Consider the following 20,617-nt stretch of genomic DNA (forward strand, 5'->3'; position numbering starts at 1 on the left):
TAAAACAATGTAACAGTTGGTTTACCGAATTTAGCAGTTGTACAAAATTTAAAGGGCATAGTAAATCAGGTAAGCCGATTTAGTGTAAAACTCATTTGCAGTCAAGCTTTTGATACACGAATTGATCACAAAGCAACATCATTAATAAGAAGTCATAGCTGAAAAAGAAATCTCTAAACAAAAACATATACATGGTCACTTGTCTACAGCTGTATATTAATATACATTAGGGCCTTCTACTGACTGTTAAAAAGTAGTTTACACTCTGGGAAAACATTTGGGATATCACAGTTTAAACACTGCCCAATTTCTTCTTCTTGGCAGTTTTGAATACAAAAGCTTTTAAAAACAAGGGCCCAGGCCAAAACTGGCATTCACTTTCAATTTCTTTACAAAGAAGGGGCAGTTTCAGTGTTGGGTAATCTGCATTTATATTGTTCTAGTTTATAAATAAAGTTAATTCTCTTACATACTAGGATTGTAAACTGAAGAAATCTTAGGCATGTTATTTTATGGCTCATGGTGTTTGCTTCTCCATATAACCTTGCAGCGGTATAATGTAAAGAGAGACAATAATATAAAGAGATAATTTCTTTATTGCAAAGTCATCATAATCTAAGATTCCTGACTTTGGGCCAGATGTAGGTAAATACTATTTACCTATTCTTAAAATCCGAATTTTACCGATTCGGTATTTAAGAATAGGTAAATAGTATGTAGGTCATTTTTCGGTAAATTTTACCGAATCTGTAAAAATCGGTATTTACCGATTCGGTAATTGCCATTCATTCCTATGGGTCTGGAGGCCCATAGGAATGAATGGCAATTACCGAATCGGTAAATACTGATTCGGTAAAAAGGGGAAAACATTGAGGGTGGCAGGGAGTCACTATGACACCCTGTTGCACCCCTCAATTGTGTATGGGTGCACATGTTGCAGACATACATGCCCCAACTTGTAGTTGGTGGTAAATAACGAATACTAACATGGGATAAGCACTCATTTAAGTGCTCCCTAGATTATGAATTCGGTAATTTACCGAATCGGTATTTAAGAAATCGGTAATTTACTGATTCCTTAAATTACCGATTCAGTAAATTACCTAATCCTTAATTTCGGCCCCTACATCAGAAAAGCCTAATACCAGTCGGTATTGGCCAAAATGTGTTAATTTCGGCTGTTACCGACCGGTAATAGCCTTCCTACATCTGGTCCTTTATTATTAGTTGATAAGAAATAAATGTTTCAAATTGTGTCAGAGTTTATTGTTTAGGCAAAGATGCAATAGTTCCAGCTAACAAGCAAGAGATCTAGATGTTATGCCCAGGAATTGAGATCTGCAGTTCTGCATATAATTCCACACTGAGGGCCAGATGTAGGTCGCCCAATACCGGTCGGTAACGGCCGAAATGACCGAATTTCGGCCGTTACCGACCGGTATTGGGCTTTTTAGATGTAGGTGGCATTTTTTTAGGATTCAGTATTTTACTGAATCTGTAATTTAAGGATTCGGTAAAATACCAAATTCTTAACATACCGATTCGGTAAATTACCGAATCCAGGATGTAGGGAGCACTCAAGTTAGTGCATTCCTCAGTTAAGGATTCGTTATTTACCACCAACTACAAGTTGGTGGTAAATAATGAAAACCTTTGAAAAAGCATTTTTTTTGCTTTTCCAACAGTGCAATGTGGCAGACATACATGCCCTTAGGGCATGTATGTGTGCCACATGTGCATCCATACACAATTGAGGGATGCAACAGGGTGTCAAAGTGACACCCTGCCACCCTTCAACCTTTTACCGATTCGTTATTTCAGAATGGGTAAATGGGATGTGGGTAATTTTTCGTTAAAAATGACCGAATCAGTAAGTTTCGGTAATTACCGAATCGGTATTTACCGATTCGGTAATTGCCATTTATTCCTATGGGCCTAGAGGCCTCTAGGCCCATAGGAATGAATGGCAATTACCGAATCGGTAAATACCGATTCGGTAATTACCGAAACTTACTGATTCGGTAATTTTTAACGAAAAATTACCCACATCCCATTTACCCATTCTTAAATACCGAATCGGTAAAATTCGTTATTTAAGAATAGGTAAATTGAGATTACCTACATCTGGCCCTAAGCTCTTTAGGTAACTTTGGTCAGCTGACCAGAGACAGATGCACAGCTAAATATATGAAGCCATACTGGCTAAATCATGTCTCTGTAGAACAAACTCCAATCTGAGGTGGCATGTTAGGTGAAATATAGAAGGTTAAAATCTTTCTATAAAGGTTGCACGAAGCAAAGGAAGACCTTTTATCTTACCTACTGTCAATTTAGTTTGAGCGGAAGCAATTTCCAGTCTACCATATATTTTATAGAGAGCACAAGTAAGGGATGAACACCTCAAATTAAGTTTTGCTGGATAATATCTTAAGTCCTCAGATCTGTTAGCCATATTCCCAATTAATTACAAGTAAAAGTGGAATTTTGTGTTTTACTGCTGATCGTCCAGGTACCACAAATTCACATTTCTCGAAAATATTAAAATCTTAGATGTACTTGTGTTCAATGCCAACTTATTAGCATTATTCTATCAAGCATATTTTAGGTCCTATGTAAACCAATTCACATGCAGTCAAGTCAAGTGCTGCATTATCATTGGCATATTGTATTTGCCAGCAATTTTAGGGGGAAAGATTTAGATTTTATGAGCCAAGGGTCCAGGTCTGGTGTGTTAAGGCTAAAATGAGGGTGCTAAAAGATGCCTATTACAGTCCCATATTTGTACAAATGTGATCAAAGAGGAAAGAGCTAATAAAACATTTTATTGTTATCTATGATTTGCTGTAAAGAATCTGTATAGCTTTCTGCAAGTCCTGGTTAATGACCCCTGCCAGCAGCTTGCTGCATAACAGTCTGTTGTGTACAGGGGCATGGCAGTGATGGCGAATGCGTGAGCATAGAGCTCCTCATCAGCCTCGCTATTATCCTACTCCATGCACGGCCGGGGCAGAATTTTGCGTCATCGAGCCCCCTGAAGGGGCTGAGCACCAGCGGCGAGGTTCGGAAGGAGCGAGAGAAACTGCCCGGCAGAGATCCAGTGAGGGCTGAGAGGCGGCTCTGTGATGCCGAGATTCCACAAAATGGCTGCCGAGTGAAAAATGCCGAGTGATGAGGTGGCTGTGGAGCTTTGAGGGCCGGAATTGTGGGAGATGCGGGTGCTATCGTGCCAGCGCGGCATAGCACGGGTGGTGGCTGTCGGCTTCACAGGGAAAGGAGACACAGAAGTGTGAAGGGCAACCGAGTCCCGATTCTCCCCCCCGACACAACGTGGAGGACTGCCTGCTGACTGGAGAGCACTGTATGTGGGTTGCCGATGGCAGCCAGACGGACGCAAACTGCATGACGGCCGGAGGCCCAAACGAGTTCGGGAGCTTCCTGGGTCCCTGATAGAGGGGCCGGGGATATTGCTTGGTCTCGGTGCCTACACGGGCGCCCCGGTGGAGGAGAGCGAGCTGATGGGTCGCTGAAGGTACACAGGGCAGGGGACTCAAAGGAACTGTGCTGGGGACCCCCTGCCCCTGGCCCTGGACAGCGGTCGTGACCTGTGGGCTGGATTCCCTGGGGAGCCCTCCCGCGTTGAGCAAAATCCCTACTGGGAGCCCGAGCTAGGGCAGAGACTGAGTATTGGTGGGCCACCAGTGAGGGAGGGACCGCGTTGACAACTGGAAGAGGCATTGGAGTGGACGCTTGACAATTTGGTAGAGACCAGCGGTCACTGAAGGGCCTGAAAATCGGCTGTTGCACTGCACCACAATCCGGAGTGGACCCCTGGTGCGCCTGCTTACATTGGACTGCGAGAACGCCAACTAGCTATTTGGGAGTAAGATTGAGCGCCTGGGAGGCGCAGGGCCCTCTACTGGATGGCATGATTAGGGTCCTGCTGGTGCCCCAGAGCCGGTGATGGTGCGGAAGTGATTGAGTCCTCTGGCTAGCGGACTGTGATTGTGGAGTGTTCGGAGAGGGGTACGACCTGCCCCCTGCTCTATAGCCCCTATTGCAGTGCTGTGTGGACCGGGCCCAAGTCCCTGCTGCACGAGACAGAACCACGGCCCTTACTGCGCGAGGGGGTGAATTAGTGCCGACCCTGCAGGGCCCTCAGCAGAGCGCGAGGAGTGTAGCGGCGGGGGCGGGAGGAATCCTTGCAGTCATGAGCAAGCCTAGAGGCCATCTGGCAGGGGTTCCTCTGGAAGAAGGAATGCAGGAACCAGCGAGAAGTATCCCGGATGACCCAGTGCAGCGGCAACTACAACAGATCCTGGCTGCCATAGCCGACACAAAGGCGCATCAGGACATTAGCATGGTTGCAGTGGGACTTGGCCTATTGTGGAACGAGCACAAGAAACTTTCTAAGAGGGTCAAGAAAGCAGAACTCGACATCACGGAAATAGCACCAGGGCATAAGGACGTGGCGCAGCAAGTGCAGGCCTTAACGGATAGGGTGTAGACACTGGAACGTAGGGCCGAAGATGCAGAGGGCCGCAACCAAAGGAATAACGTAAGGGTCGTGGAACAGAAGGGGGAGACATGGTGTCTTTCCTGGAATCATGGTTCTGGAACGTAGTGGCTCCGGAAGGACTTACAGCCTTTTATACGCTTGAGGGGGCCCATAGAGTGCTGGCCGTCCACTAGCCCCAGGGAGGCCCCCGAGACCGGTGGTGGCCCGCTTGCTCCATTTTCGCGACAGGGAATTGTTGCTACAAAAGGCAAGAGCAGGTAGCCCCTTCACAGTGGACAATGCCATGGTCATGCTATTCCCGGACTATATGATGGAGGTTCAAAGGAGGCACGCCTTTTACACAGCGGTCAAGACGGCTCTGCGGGAAGAGGGACTCTAATACTCCCTGGTGTTCCCAGCCCGATTGTGCATTATCCTGGATACAAACACGCACTATGTGGATTCTCCCCAAGAAGCATGGGACTGGCTGGAGAACTACAATAAGGAAACCCCGAGAGATGGGGCGCTGAATGAGGTGCGAGCTTAAATGCCCAATAGATCTGTGAAACCGAGACGGCGTAACCGCAATAGAACTTAGAAGAGCCCATGCTTACTCAGATGGCTCGTGAGCGAGCAGTGGCGCTGCAGGCGGTGGTGGAGCTGGCACAGGTCAGCGCTCCTGCAACTGAAGATGTGAAGGGCACTACCACTGATGGCTCGGCTGGGCACGACTCGGACTCATCTTTAACTGGCGAGGAGCAGATGCCTGTGGTGACACCGCAGACGGCGGATAACATAGCTTGAAGTAGATGGATGCACAATGGGGGCGATTTTGAAAATCACGAACTATCTCTGCTGGCGAGGGACTGGCTGAAAAACATGGACTGGTTTAGAAGTTTGGAGCTGATGAGTATATTTAGTATATTTAGGACTTTCTTGAGCTAGCTGCAGTCCCCAGTGCCTCTGAATTAGTCAGAGGCTTTTTAAGTGTGTTGATTTCATGGTTTGGATGGGTACTAGTTCTATAGCAGATGTCCTGGGGTGGGGGAGGTGGGATTGTTTATTAGTCTTAGGGGTTAATGGGGCCAGGCATGTCACTACCTTAGATAGCAGGTGTGCTTTCCAGATGCAGTCAGGATGGGTTCAACCAATGATTTGAAATGTTTATCCTGGAATGTGCGGGGCATACACTCTATATGGCGTAGGCAAAAGCTTCATCGCGTTGCTACAGGTAACACACTTGTAGGAGCAGGAGGGGGCAGCGTTAAAGCAGTGCTGGCGTGGTCAATTGTATTATACAACTCATTCTGCCTTTGCCCGAGGAGTGTTGGTCTGGGTGCGAGCGGGGTGCATTTCCAGTGCAGAGAAAAGTTTATTGAACCAGAGGGCAGGTTTGTAGTGGTCATTGGGAAGCTGGATGGGTGGGACATTACCCTGGGCAGTACCTATGCACCCAACACAGAGCAGCCAGCTTTTTTCACACAGCTGTCCGCGAAGTTAGCACCTTATCTTACCAGGTCAGTGTTTATGGGAGGGGATTTTAATTGCATATCTAATGTGACTTTGGACCGCTCCCTAATGCTCCCACTCATAAGATTGCGGAAGCCGGGAAAAATTGGCAAGCTCAATGGGGCCTGGTGGATACCTGGAGGGCCCAACATCCAGCTGACCAGGATTATTCCTATTTCTCGGCATTGCACGATCTTCATGTGCGCCTAGAAGTGTTGCTATGTACTCTGGACGTACATGCCAGAGTGCACTGTAGTGAATATCTTGCTAGAACGATCTCGGATCATAATCAGGTATTGCTCCAGATGTGCTGGTCGTGGACCCGGATACCTACCTGACAGCTCTGCCCAGAGGCTTTGGAGGACCAAGTGTTTAGGGAAGTAGTGGCCACGGCCATCACCCAATATTTAGGGGATAAAGAGGGGACTGCCTCCATCCCGGTTGTGAAATGGGACTTTAAGATGGTCGCTGCATAGCTGAGATGGTGGGAGTGTGCAAATTACTATTGGAGGAGGTATACGAGGCTGAGCAACGCTCATGTGCTGTTGAGAAGGCTCGCCCTGGCAGGCCGGATAAACAGCGGGACCTGGAAGAGGCAAAAGAGGCAGTGGCAAGGCTGGTGGAGTGGCGACAATGCCTTGATCACAAGGCATATATAGCACGCACTCACGTCGAAGGGGATAAGTCGGGGCTTGCTAGCATGCCTAGCTAATCCGTCGCATAGGGCTCGCCAATATTGGAGATTTGTGACGCCCGGGGAGACGCTGGCTTCACTCAGGAAGGTATAAACAGGTTGTTTTGTGATTATTATAAGGAAATATACAGGAGCAGGACAGTCAAGACCGGGGACGAGTTTGAGGGATTCACGCGCGGGATCCAGCTCCCGCAACTAGAGGCTGATCAAGCTGAGGCCCTCGGAGGGGATATCGATTTACTGGAAGTGCGGGCAGCCATTAAACACATGCCGCGGAACAAAACACCAGGAACAGACGGTCTCCCGATTGAGTTGTATGTCACTTATTCTGAGCAGTTGGCGCCGCGATTATTGAATTTGTACAATAGGGCGAGGCACCTGAGCCACCTCCCTATGTCCACAAGAGAGGCGGTTATTATTCCGCTCCTGAAATCTGGTAAGTCAGCATGGGACAGAACGGCGTATCGTCCGCTATCAATGCTTAACACGGACTATAAGATATTAAGCCGTGTTTTGGCCACCCACCTGTTGCCCCATATGCCTACCTTAATACAACGTGATCAATATGGTTTTATTCCTACTAGGAATACGGCCTTAAACGTACAGCAATTTCTTTGTGTACTTGAGGCAGACACTTACCCCAAGGCCACTGCCTCTGTATTTGCAGTCGATATAGAAAAGGCCTTTCACAGTTTGGAATGGCCTTACCTCTTTTACTTCATGGCCCGGTTTGGACTGGGAGAAGACTTCATAGTGTGGACGGCTTTACTTTATAAGTCCTCTACAGGGCGAGTTTGGATGGGAGGGGTGATATCAGAAGCTTGCGAGGTGACCCGGGGCACACAACATGGATGTCCGTTGTCCCCTCTTCTATTCGCATTAGCAATGGAACCTTTGGCGGTGAAAGCTAGGACGGGGAGGTACTTTCGAGGTCTGCAGGTCAAACTCTTCATATAGCCCTATATGCGGATGACCTGCTTATGTTCCTAGGATCCACAGTGAGGGAATTACTGGGAGCAAAGGCAGTATTGCATGAGTTAGGGGAGATGTCTAGGCTTAGAGTTAATTGGGCTTAATCCTGCTTTTTCCCCATAGACGTAAATAGGCACGACCTACAGGATATAGCGGGAGTGCGATGGGAATGCCTCCCCTATCTTGAGGTCCTGATATATCATTCCAGATCAGATATATTGGAGGGCAACATCGTCAGAGAGGTGCTAGGCCTAGTGGGCAGTTTTGATTTTTGGGGAACGCTGCACGTGCTGGCTGGGTGTCTTTACTTAAAAGGGTGGCCCCTCCCCGACTGTTGAACTACTTCGGAACCCTACCGATTTGAATACCAGCGAGGATATTTAAACAACTTACATCTATGATAACAGGGTTTGTATGGGGTACTGGGAGACAAAGGGTTGCCCTGAAAGTGATGATGCATCCACGTTCTGAGGGAGGTTGGACAGTACCTGACTTGGAAACCTAATATTTGTCTGTACAATGACAATGGTTGACATAGAGAGTGGCAATGAGGCTGTGAGGTACAGAAGAGGAAAGAGGGGAAGCCCCGGGAACTGCAGCAGCTATCTCAAATAGTGTTGGACCTTCCTGTACGGAGGGGTGCTCTCTCGGAGGAACTTAAGACAGCACAGCAATGATGGAGGCGGAGTCTTAAGAGGGCAGGTGTGAAAGTGCTGTATGCCCCGGATATACCACTTTCTATGTGCGAGGCATTACCTCACGGGCGTTATTGGCGGGAACTAAGAGATTGGGATGAGAGGGGGCTGACTACCATTTGGGATTTGTATCAGGATGGGACCATGCTGCCTTTTTGTGCTTTACAGGACGGTTTGACTTGAGAGGAGGGGATTTCTTTGCTCCATGCAGCGCTTACCGCAGCCATTCGTGCGCACTGGAAATAGGTCCAAGCGGAACCTAGGGTTTTGTTGGGATGTCAATATATAGTAAATACAGAGGGGAAGTTTAAAGCGATCACGTGCCTGTACAAGCGTATGACTCTTGAGAAGTTGCCATCTTTGAACGTACTCAAGCGAAAGTGGGAAGTAGATGTGGGAAAAGAGATTAAGGAAAGAGCCTGGGCTGAGGAGGTAGAGTGAGCGTGGAAAAGAACCAGGAACGCTCGCTTTCAATTGCTTCGTTTTTATATATTGCACCGCGCCTACCTCACGCCGGCGAAAATCAAAACATATTTTAACACTGATTCAGATGAATGCCCAAGGTGTCGAGGAGATGGGGCGGACTTCACCCACATGATCTGGGGTTGTCCGCTACTAGCTGGTTATTGGAATGAAGTGCTTGCAATAATGAAGGAGGTGAGAGAATGAGAGCTGGAGCTGTCGGTGGGGAGTTGTATATTGCATTGATTCCCCCACACAGCTAAAACTAAGATCACCATCAAGTTTATAGACATGAGGTTGGTGTTGGCCAAGAGGGAAATTACGATGCATTGGAAGGCGAGTGAGCCCCGAGCATAGATCAATAGAAAATGGACTTTATCAAATGGGCAGAATGTGATGGAATAGTTCGACAATGACTAGCAAGGAGAGCGGGGAGTGAGAGAGCGCTAGAGGCGGCTAGAGCGTGGGAACACATGGTGGGATTATTGAAAGACCCGGATGCTATGAGTGATGATGATGCCGAACTGGGATCCCCAGATATGGAATAGGCCCTTTACAGCGCATAGATACAATTGTTAGATCATATTCCTCAATTATACGATGTGCAAGACTGGAGGGGTAACCTGCACAAACGTGTATAATGTGAGAATTGGAGTCCACTGACTGCACATTTTTCATAGATCTTGGTAGTTATAGAGAAGCATTGGATGTGACATGCCTGGAGGGAGGGAAGGGGGGGGGGAGTTAGTTTAGGTTAAGACTTGTTAGGGCTAATGATGTAGCATGTCATGGGCTATATTGAGTATTAGACATTGCACCCCTGGTCCCATGATTATTGTCTTTCAGGACCAGGAGAGAGAGGAACCATGGAAACGTGCCAAAGATCCTTTAAGTAATTGATTTGGAATTATATTGGAGGGAGGGGGCTATGACTAAGATGTGTACAATATAAATGACTGAATTTATAAACCTAATAAAGTTTGTTTTAAAGAAAAAACAGTCGGCTGTGTACAGCATCCAAAACCTTGCTATAGTCCATAAACATAGAGCTTGGTCCCAAAGATCTGGGTCCCAAAGATCTGGGTGCAACGAAAGCCTAGTGCGGACAGAGTAAATACATCATCTAGGGTGCTGCATTCTGATAGATAGACAGTTTTATAAAGTGGCCGCAGTCCCTTTTATTATTCACCCATTCCTCAAGATTAACCAAAAGGAGTTTGGCATAAGACTTTGAGTCAACACTAAAAGGGTTATTAATCTGTTATTACTTGGTCCATCACTTTGCCTGTCATGAATATGGACAATATTGAAATTACGCTAAATTGCTGTGTTTACACTCCATTCGTGTTAAAAAAAGGTATCGAGGGGTAATGGAACAATGCATCCAAATGGATTCAAAATTGAAACAAGGATGCATTCCATGCTAAAACATTTCGCCAAATCGCAGTTTTGCATGTCACATGATTTTCCCAAACTTGTACATAATAATGGAAATGAAAATGACTTAAATGTCATATTCAGCTAGAGGAGAGTCATGCAGCAGCCCCTCCTCTGATTTATCCAACTGCATCTTATTCTAAAGCTTTCTAATTGGATATTGTGATATTTTTCTATATATAGCATACTTCATGGTGAATCTAATATTTGAGGTATACTGTGCCAATAAATGCTCTCTATACCAAAAACAAGAGAGGATTTAGGTGTTGCTGTGAAATAATCAATCAATTAGGGAGTTGTAAGAACGCTACTCACCTGTGAGGGTCTCAAGGTGCTGGGGGGGGGGGGGGGGGGGGGCGGAGGGATGGGGAGGCTGGGGTAAGCAGCTCCGTTCAGTCGAAGAGCCAGGTTTTGAGTGTATTTCTGAAGATGTTGGGGTGCAGTGTTGTGGAGTCATTTCTAGGCGTGGGTACGTATCTTGAAGGTTATTCTCTTCTCGGCGGGGAACCAGTGGAGGTCTTGCAGGTGTTGGGTGATGAGCTGCTACCAAGGGATGCCGTGGACGAGTCTGGCTCTGGTGTTCTGTATGGTCTGCAGTTTGCGGAGACTTGTTGATTCCGGCATAGAGGGCATTTCTGTAGTCTCGTCTGCTGGTTGTGAGTGCGTGGGTGACGGTTTTTCTTGATTGGGGGGTCCATTTGAAGGTCTTGCCAAGGATACTGAGGGTGTAGAAGCAGGTGGAGGTGACAGCGTTGATCTGGCGGTCATGGAAAGGGAGGAGTTGAGTACGATGCAGAGGTTCCATGCGTGTCGGTGGGGGTAGGCGGGCTACCGAGGGCTGTGGGCTACCAGGTGCTGTCCTAGGCAGTGGGGGAGGGTTCGAGGACGAGGACCTATGTCTTCTCCGAGTTGAGCTTCTGGCAGCTGCTGTGCATCCAGGATGTTACGTCCTTCATACCTTCCTGAAAGCGGAGTCTGGTGGTGACGGGTTCTTTGGTGAGGGCGAGGATGAGCCGGGTGTTGTTGGCATAAGAGACTATCTTGAGTCTGTGCTGTCTGACGATGGTGGCGAGGGGGGCCATGTAGAATTTGACGAGCATTGGGCTGAGTGACGATCCTTGTGGCACTCCGCAGTTGATCTCTGTGGGTTCTGAGAGGAAGGGTGGCAGTCTGATGCTTTAGGTCCTGCCGGTGAGGAAGAAGCGGAGCCTTTCGAGGGCGGTTCTTCGTATGCCTGCCTCATGGAGTCTGGCGGCACGTGTGCGGTGGGAGGCGGTGTCGAAGGCTGTGGAGAGGTCGAGTAGGATCATGGGCGCGGTTGAGGAGAGTGCGCATGTCATCTGTGGCAGCGAGTAGGGCAGTCTCTGTGCTAAGGTTGCTGCGGAATCAGGATTGGGAGGGCTCGATGATGGAGTTCTCTTCAATGAATTTCATGAGTTGGGCGTTGACGGTCCTCTCTGTGACTTTGGCAGCGAACGGAAGGACTGAGATGGGTCGGTTGTTCTTGAGGTTCGAAGGGTCTGTCGTGGGCTTCTTGATCAGGGACTTGACTGCTGCGCGTTTCCAGTCATCTGGGAAGGTGACTGTTTCAAATATGGTGTTGATGGTGCTGCGGCTCTGTGGAAGCTGTGTGGAGGGCAGGGGTCCGTAGGTGCTCCTGAGTGGATGCCTTTCCCTGGAGGAAGGTTTTTGTCCCGGAGTGGGCTCTGAGTACCGGAGTACTGTCGGCTCTCCTGCGACCCCTGCTGAGTCCACCGCGCCACCCAACTTGGCGCTTGACCCTCGATATGGGGAAGTTTCCCGTGGCTAACTGTGAGTAGACGCACACAAGTTGTGCTGATTGAGGGTACAAAAGTCGATGATTTAGATGCTTTAGAGTCCCTCAGAGGGAAATGTGAAGCTAAGGAAAGTGGCCTTTAATTACAGAGGGAAGCATTTTTTTTCAAACCACTACCCCTCTTTACTCTCCAGCTCTTAAAATGGCTAAATTCCTGAATACCTCTCAAGTAATAATAAAAAAATAAAAAAGAGACTGCACAGCTACCTACTGATTCATAGGTGAGGACTCCCACAACTTTGGCAGCCATCTAATAACGGCTACCGCCATACGCAGCAGCCTCTTGTAATCAGCCCCTAACTAAAACAGCGGCCATCTTTTAACAGCCCCTAACTAATTTGGCAGCCACCCTGTAAAGGCAAATCTATATATATTTTCAATCTGACAGTAGATCTACCCTACCAAGTTGAATGTCAATTGCTAACACCCACTAAGATGCACCAAACAGCGGCCATCTTGTAACTGCCCCTAACTAACTTGGCAGCCATCTTGTAATGGCTAATCTATATATATTTTCAATCTGACATAAGATCCACCTACGTTGGATGTCAATTGCTAACAACCACTAAGATGTAATAATACCCAAATGGTAACAGCTCTCAATCTTTTATTTTACTGTCGCTCCTTACTTGACCAAAGGAATCTCACATCATGACTGCACCAAACATGATACCTGAAGGAAACAGCGCCTACTCTATTCAATACCCCCATAATCTCTCAAAAAGTGCCTCTAAAACCTTCAAACACAACCTTCTCAGAAAAAACCTGGATACTCTGTTCCTGGATCACCCTTTCAATGCCAAAAAAGGCATTATAATCAATAACCTTATATTTTTCACAAGAAAAATTGCTAAATTGCGATCGGCCTTTCACAAGCTACTATCCATTCAAGACCATAAAAACATTCCCTACGGAACTAGGATTACAACGATTCCCATGAAGAACCTCAGAGCCACATTGAATATAACGTCCTACAAAAACGCCACTGTTCTTATTCAAGCAGCTAACAAAGACATAGAACTTTTCGACAATTACTTCATCACCCTAAAAACCCACACCTTGGGGGCGTGGCTTAACTGGCCATGGAGTGAGACGTATTTCCTTAAAAGGGGTCATCGGTGGTGGTGCCCGGGATCGCCTGCAGGACGGCTGTAGGCGACCTGGCGTGATCCTGAGCGGAGGAGAGGCGGGAGACCTGGAGGACCTGGAGGACCGGGCGGACAGGCGGCCATTTTAGTCACCCCTGGCGGAGTCCTTCACCGGGCGATCCCCGAGGCCTTTGTGGAGTGAGGTGCCGTCGGGCCGGAGGCGGGGTGGATCTGAGGCGCCGACGCTGCCCCTTCCTGGTGCCGGTAGGCAAAGGGCTGCGGGTCACGTGGCGGCGACCCCTAGAGTGGCGGTGCGAGGAGCTGCAGCGGTCTGCTGTGATCTTGTGCAGGACCCGCCATTTTGCAGGAGAACGACAGGGGCCTGATCCTCGCCCGGTGTGTCGAGGCGGGAGCAGCGGCGGACCCTGCATCGGGGTCGACTGTGAAGGCCGGAATCTGACGGCTCTGGTGGCATCGGGGCCTACATTGCAGGACTGTTAGCAGGTACATCACGGCAGGGGGAGGGGCGGCGGCCGGCAGCAATCACCCGCCTTTGCGAGGCTTTTGTCTGGGACAATCTTGGGGGCACTGGCCTTGAGGGCTTGGACTGGCGGCTCGGTGGTGCGGCAGTGAGCGAGCGGCCCCCTTCAGCCCTGGGAATTGTGGCCTTCCCCCACCAGCCCTGGCCCTGCTGAAGACTGCACGAGGGGGCGGAGGCCCGGCGAGACCCGTTAGGTGGGGTCTGTGAGGCGCAGACCTGACCCTCTGCACAGGCTTTGCTAGAAAATATGTATATCCCTGCTAGCCTGCTCTAAAGTGAACACCGCCAATAGTGCCAGCATAGGCAATTGTCTGGGGACTGCAAAGGAGTGGAGCGCCTCCCCGTCTGTGGCTGCCTGGGTGGGGGACCTAGCGCGTTGGCGCTCCGGCAGGGACCCCGGTGCCCCTGTGACCAGTGCTCACCTAGGTGGGTGGGCTTGGTCTGCACTCCTCAGGTGGCCTGATACTGGGACGCTGTCCTAACTCTGCGGGGGCCAGTGGCTCCCTCTACGCAGGTGGCCTGAACCCCCTATGCTGCGGGGCCATATTGGGTGCAGCGGGAGCGGGGGTCACAGGAGAGTGGCATAGGCAGCGCCCCCCCACCCTTATTGAAGATCCCTACATCTGTGTGAGTTCTGGCAGCCCACGACTGCGGCTCGACAACCACCCTCCCGCTGGGATATATATCGCCTTTGGCCCTTAGGTGTTCCGCGTCCCCCCCTCCTACCTGTGGTGGTTCTGGGTGACCTGTGCCTCGATCCCCCTGGGACTGCGGAGCTAACCGCCCATCTGCACGACACTGAGTGTGATATTCTTGCGGTGGGCCCCTCATCCAGTGAACTGCTTCGGGGAGAATCTACTACTGTGGCCCCGCTGGCCCGTGTTTGTGCTGACTGGGATCCTAGACGGCGGTGCGCCAGTGAGAGGGTCGAGTGGACTCTTTGCTGGGGCTTGGATACTGCTTTCGGCGGCCCCCAGCTCCGACCCTTGGGGGCCTGGTGGGCTTAACGCGGCGCATCAACCCTGGCCATGACGCGCTCTAAGGGAGGCAAGATGGAGGTGATGGTGCCTCCCAGAGACAACTCGGTGGTGGCGATGTGGGGCAAGGCGGGGACGGCGGCACCGGTGGCGGAGGCGTCGCGGGCCTCTGGCGATGCAGCCCCGGTGACGCAGGCGTTCATGACGTCCTTCATGTCGGAGCTCAAAATTGAGATTGGCTCCCTTTGTTCTGAAGTCCACACTTGTGTGCGGGAGCTGCGCCGGGAAGTCACGGACTTCGGAGACCGTGTGGACAGCCTGGAGAAGACGGTCGATGCCCGCACCGAGGATCAGGAGCTCCTGTGGCAACGTCTGGTAAAGCTGGAGGAGCAGCATGTAGAGCTCCAGGTCAAGCAGGAAGACCTGGAGAATAGGAGCCGCCGCAACAACCTCTGCATCCGCGGTATACCGCTTGGAGAAGAGGGGAAGGATGCCCTAACCTATGTTGCGCAGCTCCTCCACGAGGTCTGGGGTGACAGCGACGCCTCACCGCCGACCCTAGATCGTGCCCATCGGGTCTCCAGACCGTCGGGACGCCCAGGACTCCTCCCGGATATCCTGACGAGGGTCCACTTTTTCACAGAGAAGGAGGCCATCCTGGGGGCCGCTCGAAGCAAGCCGGACCTTACTTTTCGGGGCCACAAAATCCAAATCTTCCAGGATCTGGCGCCGAACACCCTTCAGCGGCGGCGAGCCTTCCGTCCGGTGACCGAAAAGCTGCGGGAAATGGGCATCGCCTACCAATGGGGTCATCCCTTTGCCCTTATATTCCAGTGGGAGTCCAAACCGAGAGTTGTGAGGAAATTTACTGAGGCGGCACAGCTTTTGCAGATCCCGACATCGTCGCCGGCGAGCCCTGTGCGACCACAACAACAGGAGCGTATCCCGGCTAAGCCATCCTGGACCACGGTGCACTGCCATCGCCGCTCGCCCCGTGTAGACGAGCAGTCTGCCTCCCAGACCAAGCAGGACATTATCGACCACATCAAATCCCTGGAGGGAGACCGAGAGGAGGTTACATCTCGTCCGCCGACCCCGTGATCTTACAGGAGACTGTCCGAAGCGACTCATGATTCACTTGTTCGGGGGGTGAGCGTTCTCCCCCCCTTGCCCCAGGACACCCCTGGGGTCGTCTGCCCTACCTGGTTTTGCACCCCGGCTCCTATCTTTACGGTGGGCGCCGCTGGGGCTCCTATCTATGATGATCCCGAGACTGGCTACGCCCCTATCCCTAGTGATCCCTGAGGGAGTGACATCCCTGGGCATGTCCGAACCCTCGGGTGTAGGATGCCCGTTGGCGGGATCAACTGAACTTGGCCCCGTTGGCCGCTGTTGGACTGTACACTTTCTTCTTGTCCTCCTCTTCTTTCTGGCTTTTCATTCTTTCCTTCTTTCTCTTTCCTTTTTATCTCCTCTATACGGTGTGGGGGGCGGTATTACAATGGCGCTGGGCCTGAGCTGCGCTGGCGTGGGGTGTTTGTGCTGGTGGGCTTGTGCTGGTGGAAGGCTGCGGGGGGGAGATGGAGGGGTGCAAGCGACTTCCCTTAGACGGGGAGATGAAGGGGCGTAAGCGACTTCCCTTAGACCTCCAATATGACTGCTCCCTTGCCTAGCCCCCTAAAGATTCTGACGCTTAACGTCAAGGGCCTGAACTCCCCCATTAAGAGGCGTCAGACCTTGCGATATCTCCTGCAGCAGAGCCCTGACATCATATTCCTCCAGGAGACCCCTCTTCTGCAGGCAGACGTTGGGCGCATGTCACACCCCAGGTATCCCCTCCAGTTTTGGGCTGCAGCGGACACTAAGACAGTGGGCGTGGCGATTCTTTGTATACAGGGCATCAGGCGGGGGGATTCCAAGCCCTTCAGGAGTGATGACGGGCGATTTCTCAGGGTGAGTGTGGGCGTTGGGCGGCGCGCCTTCACTCTATGTAACGTGTACGCTCCCAACCAACATGCAGGATCGGTATCTACGCACGCTCTTTAAAGCACACGTCCAGCGGGGGGACCCCTCCCTCATCCTGGGAGGAGACTTTAACTTAGTCTGGGACCCAGATGCTGATCGCAGCGATACCTCGGTCTACGGCTCTGGGGCCATGTCTTCAGCGTTGCGTACCCAGATCACGGACCTGGGCCTCTTTGATATATGGCGTTACCGCTCCCCAGGACTGAAAGATTACTCATTCTACTCCCATGCTCACCGCTCATACTCCCGTATCGATATTTATTCATCTCCCACGCTCTGCTGAGGGACGCCCTGGGCTCTTCCATTTCGGCCATCTTGTTATCGGACCATGCGCATGTTGACCTGCTGCTACAGGACCCGGCCGCCCACCCCGCTCGAGAGGTGCGATGGCGTTTTACACCGGGTGTCCTGAGGGACGCAGCTGATGTAGACTGTATCAGGGAGGCCATAGACTCTTACTTCGATAGCAATGACCTGACGGAGACACCCTTCCCTGTCATATGGAACGCCTTAAGGCGACCATTCAGGGACACATCACCACCCTCTCGATTGCACGGACTCGAGCGGCCAGGGCCCTCGAGGACACTCTGGAGAGGGATATAAAACGAGAGGAGCAGCGTGATCATACTAACACCACTGTGGTGTCTAGATGGCGGTTGGCCAATCTCAGAGGACAGCTCCGACTCTTACGCACCAACAAGGCAGAGGCTTCCCTGTTGGCCATGAAGCAGAAGTACTTTGAGGGTGGGGAAAAGGTAGGCAGCCTGTTGGCAAGGCGATTGAGGGCGCGGGCGGCCAGGGCCCATATCGCCAGTGTTCGGCTCCCTGATGGGACGAACGCGGTCTCAGAACAGGATAAATGCAAAGCGTTCCGAGCTTACTACACCGCGCTCTATCAGGAGGAACCACCGGACCCAGGGGCTGTGGCGGATGTCTTACACGACTATACGGGGACGCCGCTTCACCCGTACCACGCGATGACCTTGGAAAGCCCGATCGTCCAGGAAGAGATTGCGGCCGCCATATGGATCTTCCCCTTGGGAAAACTCCGGGGCCGGAAGGCCTGCCTCTCTCCTTTTACCGTATGTTTCAGGGGCAGCTCGGACCTCACCTCTTGAGACTGTTCAACTCATTTACGGACGCGGAGGGCCCGTCCCGAGATATGGGAATGGCGGAGATAGCGTTGATCCTGAAACCCGGCAAGGACCCGACGCAGTGCGCCTCGTACCGCCCCATAGCCTTGTTTAACACTGATTTTAAGATCTACACCAAACTCCTGGCAAGGCGTTTGGACCCCCACATGCCGGGTCTTGTAGACCCGGATCAAGTTGGCTTCATCCGCAACCGGCAGGGGGCGGACAACGTCCGCAAGATAGCTCACCTTGTGGGGAAGGCGTGGCATTGGAAAAGTCCGGCCTGCCTCCTCTCGCTTGACGTGGAGAAGGCCTTCGACCAGGTGGATTGGACCTTCTTGAGGGCGGTCCTTGGTAATCTCGGACTGGAACCGGACATGATCAACAGGATCATGGCGCCATACCTCGCTCCGCAGGCTCGAATTCGGGTCAATGGGCAGCTCTCTGCTCCATTTCCCTTTCACAGGGGTACCCGACAGGGGTGCCCCCTATCGCCCTTGCTTTTCACCTTAGTGGTAGAGCCACTGGTGGCCATGATCCGCCGGGCACCCGACATCCACGGCATCCGCATGGAGGGCTGCGAGAATAAGGTGGCGCTGTTCGCTGATGATCTTCTTCTCACCCTCACCCGCCCCGATGAGTCTCTGCCGGCTCTCCACTCCTTGCTGACCCTCTTCGAGCGGGCCTCTGGCCTTAAGATTAATCACGGTAAGTCATGGGCCCTCAACATTACTGTTCCAGAGGCCGACATCCGTCGCCTCAAGCAGCTGGCACCATACCAGTGGGCTGCCCTGAGCATCCGTTACCTCAGGTTACAGATAACTCCTTCCCTGGACACATGGTCGCAAGTAAACTGGCGGGAGTGTCTACGATCGGTCCTGGAAGATCAACGGCAGTGGAAGCCCTTAGTGTTGACGTGGCTGGGCAGGCTCAACGCCGTCAAAATGTCCATTCTCCCTAAAATCCTGTATCTGTTTCAGTGTCTCCCCACGCCCATTCCGCTCCGTGACATTCGCGATCTCCAGCATGCTCTCACAGCCTTTATCTGGGGCGGTAAGAGGCCTCGATTCTCTCAGAAATTGTTAATGGCACCGCGGGATAGGGGGGGATTGGCTTGCGCCGATCTACTGGATTACTCCTGGCACCTCCGCTTTGTGGTGGAGTGGGTGGTGACGGAGAGTGAAAAGAGATGGCTCCATATGGATCGGACCGTGACGGAACGTACCATCTAGGACCCAGTCTGGCATCAGCGGCGGCACGCTCTAAGAGTGCCTATTTGGCGGTCCCCACGAAGACAGTGCTTGACATCTGGGATGCAGTGGCTGTCCGCAGAGGCCTTACGACCTTTCCCTCGCCGCATACCCCGATTGAAGGGAACCCTTCTTTTCCGCCGACGCATTAAACGCGGGCTTTTGCCAAGTGGACGCAAGGAGACTGCAGGGTGGTTACGGACCTATTCGAGGAGGGCAAACTAAAATCTTTCGCCCAATGTAGAGAAGAGTTCCGTATCACAGTGACGGCACAACTGCAGTATAACCAGTTGCGACATTGGGTGACTTCAGATGCAATGAACCAGGCTGCCACACGCGCCTTCACCCCCTTTGAGCGGCTGGCCCGCCACCCCATTGAATCCAAAGGCTTAGTCTCGCGTAATTACCAGATCCTACAGCACCCGCAAGCACCGCCTTCCCACCCCTATCAGGACAGATGGCAGACATTGTCGGACACGGACATTACCCCTGCACAATGGCAAAGTCTCTGGCGGGACATACCCAAAATATACCGTAGCATCCCACAGCGGGAGAATGCCTATAAATTAATGACTCAATGGTATTATACCCCTCAGCGCCTGCACCGGATGTTCCCTGCCTCCTCGCCCCTGTGCTGGCGGTGCCGATCTGCCACGGGGGACCGTGTTCATATCTGGTGGGCGTGCCCGGCGCTGACCCTCTACTGGAAGGAGGTCCTTAGCCACATCAGGGGAGTGCTGGGATTTCCTCTGCCTGAACTCGCTACCACTATCCTGCTGGGTGTTAAGCCTGCTGCTCTAAAGGCCCTTACCAGGAGTGATTGGATCCTGGCACTTCACATGCTGGGTGCTGCCAAACAGCTCATAGCCTTATATTGGAAGAAGCCCGAAGCACCTCCAATCGCGGCTTGGTTCTTGCGCCTCTGGCATCTCCTTACGATGGAGCTATTCACAGCCCGGCTGCAGGCGTGCGATACCTGCTTCAAAGCTGTGTGGCAACCCCTAGTCAAATACCTTTGCGAAGTTGAACAGGCGCGTTATGTGCCTACTAAGCTCAGGGCACTGAGATTGTTTAAGGACGCTCTGGCCCCCCCTGATCCGAGCAGATTGCTTCTATGAATGCCCCCCTGCGCTGCGCCTCACTGCCCCGTTAATAGACTGGAATGTTGAGCCCCCTGCCCCCACTGCCCCCCCTTCCCCGTGCGATATCTCTACTCTTGCTCTCCTAACCCTCTGCCTTTCTCCTGCTTCTCTTACTCTGACTGCTCTCCCTCTTCCTCTTACTGTCTTCTTTTTGGTCCTTGGTGCCCCGTTGAAATGGTTGTTTCATACGGGCCTGTTGCCCGTCTAGAGCATAGAAAGGCCCCCCTGGGTCTTACCATTCCACTGGTCTACCTGCTGTTGTACTTTACCATTTGATCGCGGCCGGCCCCTACGGGGTTGTAAGTGCAACGCTGTGTATAAATCTCCTCCCCACTAGACTTTAATGCCAACTGCTATGCC

The 20,617-nt window shown here is 51.6% G+C and overlaps 1 protein-coding gene across 1 annotated transcript in view; it reads right to left on the bottom strand.

Moving 5' to 3' along the window:
- Positions 1-20,617, bottom strand: part of LOC147732516 (carotenoid-cleaving dioxygenase, mitochondrial-like) — a 711,267-nt gene that overhangs the window by 356,089 nt on the left and 334,561 nt on the right. The gene's annotated exons all lie outside the window — the stretch shown is intronic.

The sequence above is a fragment of the Lissotriton vulgaris genome, chromosome 2_1 (assembly GCF_964263255.1).
Source record: "Lissotriton vulgaris chromosome 2_1, aLisVul1.2, whole genome shotgun sequence".
Lineage (NCBI taxonomy): Eukaryota > Metazoa > Chordata > Amphibia > Caudata > Salamandridae > Lissotriton > Lissotriton vulgaris.